The sequence below is a fragment of the Ursus maritimus genome, unplaced genomic scaffold, assembly GCF_017311325.1.
Source record: "Ursus maritimus isolate PB19 unplaced genomic scaffold, ASM1731132v1 scaffold_16, whole genome shotgun sequence".
In the NCBI taxonomy this organism is placed as follows: Eukaryota; Metazoa; Chordata; class Mammalia; order Carnivora; family Ursidae; genus Ursus; species Ursus maritimus.
Window position 1 is genome coordinate 57464854 of NW_024424008.1, and position 6221 is coordinate 57471074.

Here is a 6221-nt window from a genome sequence, read left to right on the forward strand (position 1 = left end):
GCACATGGTATTGCTCCAACAGCCCAGTCTGAATGAGGTTTCCCGAACCACTGACTAGGCTGTGGGTGGGTGAAGAACCAATAGTCTGAGTTTCTTGTCTAACAGAAGACAGCCAACTGCAAGGGCTCGATGCCCCTTTCGGATGGCTGCTTCTTCCGCGGTTTCCTTTGGGTCTCTCCCGTTTCCATTCTGGGGAGCAAACCCTGCTGGCAGGAACCGTAATTAGGTGTGATTGAAGTGCTGCCTCGCTCGCACAAATGCTGTAAAATGCCAGCACAAAATCAGGGGAGTTTGGTCAAGGGGAAAATGTATTTTGGAGAAGAAGAGGAGTGGGGGAGCAGGTGGTCCTGGGCCATCTGCTTCAGAAGGGATAATTAGGATCCTGGTTTTGCTGAGACCATTTTTAGAAAAAGCATTTGCAAGGGTTGCTAAAAAACAGAGCATCGATTCTGAGAAGGAAGTAGGAAGAGAGAGCAAAGGCTGAGCAGGCTGAACTGTGCAGATGAAACCGAGAAGACGAAAACTTTCCACAAAGGCCCGGCCAGAAGGAAATGCTGCGAGCGAGAAGTAGTCTTCAAAGTGGAAGAGATGACCCCAGCTCTGATTTTCTGGGCTCTTCTATCCAGTGATCTTACCCAATGCCTCTCAGCTCCAGGAAGCACAGCAGCATCAGAAGACTGGTGGACAGAGACTTCTGGAAATGGGAAGATTATCTTCCTTCTCAATCTCTGGCCCGTGACTGTGTGGCAATTTCTTAGAGCCTCTACCCCAGTCAAGACAAAGGGTTTAGGCATAGAACTCCTGGTGAAAACACCCAGGGAGAAAGAGATAAGATGTTAAAGGTCTCAGGGAAAGAAGAGAGGATGACAGGGAAGGAGACAGGAAAGGAAAGAAAGGAGGGAGGAATGGAGAGAACAGAAAAAAGCACAGAGGATACTGTTGGGCTTTCACTCATAGAAGGTATCAATTTACGAGTAAGCGTCATGAATTTAGGTCAATGGAGATGGGACATGGTTTCTATAAAATTACCAATTCAAAGGTACTTGTGCTAGGTGGTTTTTAATAAAGATTGCACACTTAGAATGTAATGCTTCAGTTTTAGTAGTTTCTGTAATGTGAACTAAATTAGTCAGTGTATTTCAATATTTGTGAGCATCTATTATAATCACTGTAATTACCTTCATCTGTCTATTAAAAGACAATTTCTACTTCATGTTATTATCCTTACACAAAAATAGCACAACACAAATTAGAAATTATCGACAGACAAATTAGAGTTTCCTACTAGAATGTGGGCTTCTCGCGTGAAAACTTCAGCGATAGAGCCCAAGTGTGGCTAGAAGAGTTTAAACTTCACTCACAATCGGGCAGGAAATGAAGAGTTACATGGATAATTTGGAGTGGCAAGAACCCCCATGAATTCAGACTCCGTTAATGTGAACTTTGTCATGTTTATCTTTGCTATAACCATAAAACATAGTTTCCCAGCAAATTATTGTTATAAATCCATTGCTTTTCAAACAAAAGCTTCCCAGGGCTATCTTTAAGAGCCTTGAGGGTTTTCAAAGCAACAACTTTAAAATGTTTTATATGCTACTGTAGATTATACCCTGTCACAAGGGTTGTGCTTACACTTTTTGGAATAAAAATAATATAACAGCTACTCCCACCTAATAGATCTGGAAAAAAATATACCACACTAAAAGGTAATATCTTTTCCCCTTCCCCTGCTTGAAAATAGTCTTATTACAAGGTTACAGAGAAAGGGTTTACTGAACAAAATATATAGTAGTATCTTCATGTGCATAATAAGCATACGGTTTGCTTTTCTACGTACTGTATCGAGACAGAGTCCCGCCAAACTCTGTATTTCTACAGTGTCCTTTAGAATATCTCCCTTTAGAAAGGGGATAACTGTGAAAGCCCTCCTTGTTCCCAGCTTGGTATTCTTTGCGTCACTGGCTGGCTTGAAATCTACTATCAAGTGCCCGATCCACTGATCCCTGGACAATCGCCGAGATGTTCTTCTAAATCCCCTAGAATTTGAAGCAGAAATGCCTCCCATCTCTTCCCAATGCCTCCTTAGCCCACCCCTCTCCTGAGGAGTCCCCTACGTCTCTCTCTGACCCTTTATGCATGAAAGCGGTCAGTGTGAGCCCTTCTCCCGAGCACTGCAGCACAACATTTAGTGAAAACTCCTTAAGTCACCCCGGCTCGTGCAACTGTAAATAATTCCAAGTCACAGTCACAAAATCTTCCCATCAGAAAGGACTGGATCCAATTCAAAACTTTCATGTTACACCTGAAGAAAATGAGTCCCAGGGAGATGAAGTGACTTGCCCAGGGTCACACTTCTCTTAGCATTAAGAAATGTAGAAATTCAGGGGCGCCTGGGTGGCACAGCGGTTAAGCGTCTGCCTTCGGCTCAGGGCGTGATCCCGGCATTCTGGGGTCGAGCCCCACATCAGGCTCCTCCGCTATGAGCCTGCTTCTTCCTCTCCCACTCCCCCTGCTTGTATTCCCTCTCTCGCTGGCTGTCTCTATCTCTGTCGAATAAATAAATAAAATCTTTAAAAAAAAAAAAAAAAAAAGAAATGTAGAAATTCAGCAGGCAAAATCATGCCTGTTAGCCTACTAGTTCTTGTGGTATAGAAAATAATAGAATGGCACAACTTTTTTTTCTAGTTTAGGCTTCACACTAACTCATATGAGTTTTCTGTAAACCCATGAGGCTTTATTTTATGAATGGTAAAGTTTTGTTAAGAAAGGAAATTCTCGATGTATTTCCCCACATTTTGGCCCACGTTGGCCCATAGTACAGAAAAGAGGTTTTGTGCTTATATTCTGGCCCCCCTCCACTTACTTTCTAGCACTGTCCACGAGAAGGGGTTGTGTCTCTGACTGCTCAGAGCCTGATATTCATGAGACCACGTCGTGCCCGCTAATTTTGTTCCTGTGCCTTAAACAGGAAAGATACGACTCTTTCTTTTTCTCCTTCCTGTACCAGCAGCAGCATGCTAAGCTCGCAGCTTTTTGCACTCCCTAGCACTCAACAGTTAGAAAGTAATGGCCTCATCTGCCACCTAAGGAAATGCTCATCCATCTCCTCTCTTCTCCCATTGGGCAGCCTGACTTGGGCTACTGATGCAGCCTTGAGCCGAATAGTATAAACCTTCTTTGAGCAACACTGGTAATAAATATGTCCCCTGCTGATGTCCAGCTCCTTTTTCCTGGTGTTAACAGGTGTGCTCTGGATTACTCTGTCTTTGAGTCATCATTCAAAGATCTCTCATTAGGCTGGGGCTGGGGGAGGGGGGTGAGAATAAGCAGAGATCCTGAGGGAAAGAAGAAGAAGAGGCATTTCTGCTCAAGTTGAAGGCACATGGCATGTCCAGCTCAGTTCTAAGAGAGAAGCCTTGCATGCAGGGGGCTGGGGGCACCGTGGCTGGTTACTGGGTCTTTGCCAGGTTGGATGACTACTGCTGATGCTGGTAATGTGTTTCTCATGTGGCCCTTGTTCATTGTATGTACACATTCCCTGGAAGGAGCCCCAAAAGGATGGGGAGTGAGTGAGAGGGTTCAAGGACCAATTCCTACTCCAAACTGATGGAACAAGTACCAAACTCCATAACAGCACAGAATAAAAGAGATACAGATCATCATCTAGCAAGAAACATAACCCAGCTCCTGAAGGAAGGTCATCTAGATGGTGCCCTTGCCCCCAAGATCTCTGCTCATTGTTTCCTGGAGCCACTGAAGAAAGCATAGAGATGGATGCCTATGTTCCCGTTTGATTTATTTCCGGTCCTTTCCTCCAACAGCAATTCTCAATGGCTTGAGCTCTTTGGTCCGTTTACCAGAGGGAGAAAGTACCTGAACATGCCTGCCTCAGGCAAGTCTGCCTCCAGAGGGAAAGAGAAGAACCTTGCATCGTGAGACCTACACTGAGAGGCTGCCCGGGATGATCCCTGAGGTCCTACCCACAATAATCAACCTTCTAGTCACATGTCATTCTGTGCCTAGTTTAGCTGAAATGGACACATGTACATAATGAATGTTTCTAGACCAAGAAACATAAATAGAAGTGATGCTTGTAAGGATCCAAAACATGGCGTCCTTGGAAGAGGGCACCAGTAGAACAGAGCTATCTTGAGCGTACTGAGTCCCACACTCTTTGAGGTAAGGAATAGGGTCGGTCAATACAGTCTCCAGTGCAATACAGCGAATTAGAAAGAGCGCCGGGCAGTCAGGAACCCCAGGGGCTAGTCTTGCTGACCTTGTAACTGGCTGTGAGATCCGGGGCCCCCACAGCGTCTCGGAACATCTTATATATGCCTCGTCTACAAAATGAAAGAGATGATGAATGTGACCGATGGGTCCCTCCAGCTCTAGGCTCCCCAATGCTAATGAAATGCCCCCTCATTAGAGATAATAAGAGGATAGCGCCCCTCTTTCTAACCATGAAATATAAACCTAGAAGTGGCACAATTTATACTCAGTTTTTAAAAGAACCAAACTCAATAAAAATAGTTTGTCAGAGAAGATTGAAATTCATTCCATTAAAATAATTGCTTCCCGTATTCGAAATTCAAAATAGATTGCTTCAGTCCATTATGAGTGATTTTAAGAACTCTTACATTAACAACAAGTTGGCCCTTTCCCTGAAAAATCCTGATGGTTCATACTTCTGCTCTGTAAGAGCAATTAACACTTCTCTCGGAGGGAATACGAGCAACAACTCGGGGCCGTAAGTAACCAAGGAGTCCATTTTCATTTCCAAGAGTGAGAAAAACAGAAGCCCAAGGGTTTGGGCAGAAGCTGGAAAACAGCAGAGATGTTGATTGTGTTTCTGAAATTCCAATTTCATTTTCAAGTGCAGAATGTGCCGAGAAGCAAGACTCAACGCAGCAACCCCACAGCAAATGTCCTTAATTACTTCCTTCCCAGGCTCCTTCCAACATTAGCAATCTGGAGGCTTGGTCCATAAAACCGTCCAGAAATCTCTCCAAATCATTTTCTAATCATATACTTGAAAAGTAGGCAGAAGTTCCACCATGATGGGATTCCCCTAAATAATTGGTCAACAGAGTGAGGCTCTGACCTCCGAAATCCTCTAGGACCAATGGGATTTCAGAGGCAGCAATAAAACCAAAACTTCCTTTCCCTTGAAATCTAAATGTCATAGTTCTCTCTGCTTCCCTTGTTTTAGATCCCGAGATGAAGTACTTACTGCCTTCTAAGTCCTGAGACAGCCCAAACATAAAAGAATTTGCCTTACTGCCTCCATTATTACAAACATATTCACCGGACTACACGTCCCAATTTGTAGCCTGGAAAATTGGATATCCTGACGACCGGCCCTACTATAATTTGCCCTCTCTGCCTCCCCCATGCTCTTTCTTTCTCTCACTTCTTTTATCCAGGCTTGTACCAATCAAGTAGCCTTGGTATTTCTTTAAATAAAATCTGTAAGTCCCAGCACCCCAAGTGGGTTTTGGTCAAAAGATTCCTTCAAATACTAATCAATAACACTCAAAAGTAATAAGAATTTCTTTTGTCTCCAGGAGTCATTCTGAGATATCTATTACTGGTAGAAAAGCAAACCTCTCACACAGACTTAAATAAACGCTTTTTCTAGCAACATCCAACACTGCAGGGTAGGGAGAGGGGAGGAGGCTGGGACACAGGATGCAAGATGAGGAGGGGTCAAAGAGAACAGAGTGTACGATTTATCTTGGACAGAAGACATTTTTAAGACCCTTTTCAGTTTTCATAAAACATCATCTCCGGAACAAGATCACCCACAGGAGAGAAAATAGGGCCACAGTCTGTGTTGGCGTTGTCCTTGGCAGAAGCCAAACAAGAAAGTCAGCTCGATGGAACCCAGCACTCTGATCGGGCACGTGGGGTGTGCTGGACACCTGCGGGAAGGCGTCTGAGTGATGCTCATTCAGACATCTTCCCGCTACAACCTCCTCTTCGGAGGCCAGGGGGACAATTTTGCAGCTGTAATTTCCCTAGCCATCCGCCATCTGCAGTACGAACAGTCCCCCGCCCTCCAGAAGGTTAAATCGCTTCACCAACAATGCAGCAGAAGTCACTGGACCTCTGCCTCAGGACTCCCCTCCTTCCCGGCAGCCCCCACCAGACCAGCCCGTCCTGCAGGTGTGCAGGGCAGGAGGGAGGTCATCATTGGAAAAGCAGGTGTACCTCCCTTCCCG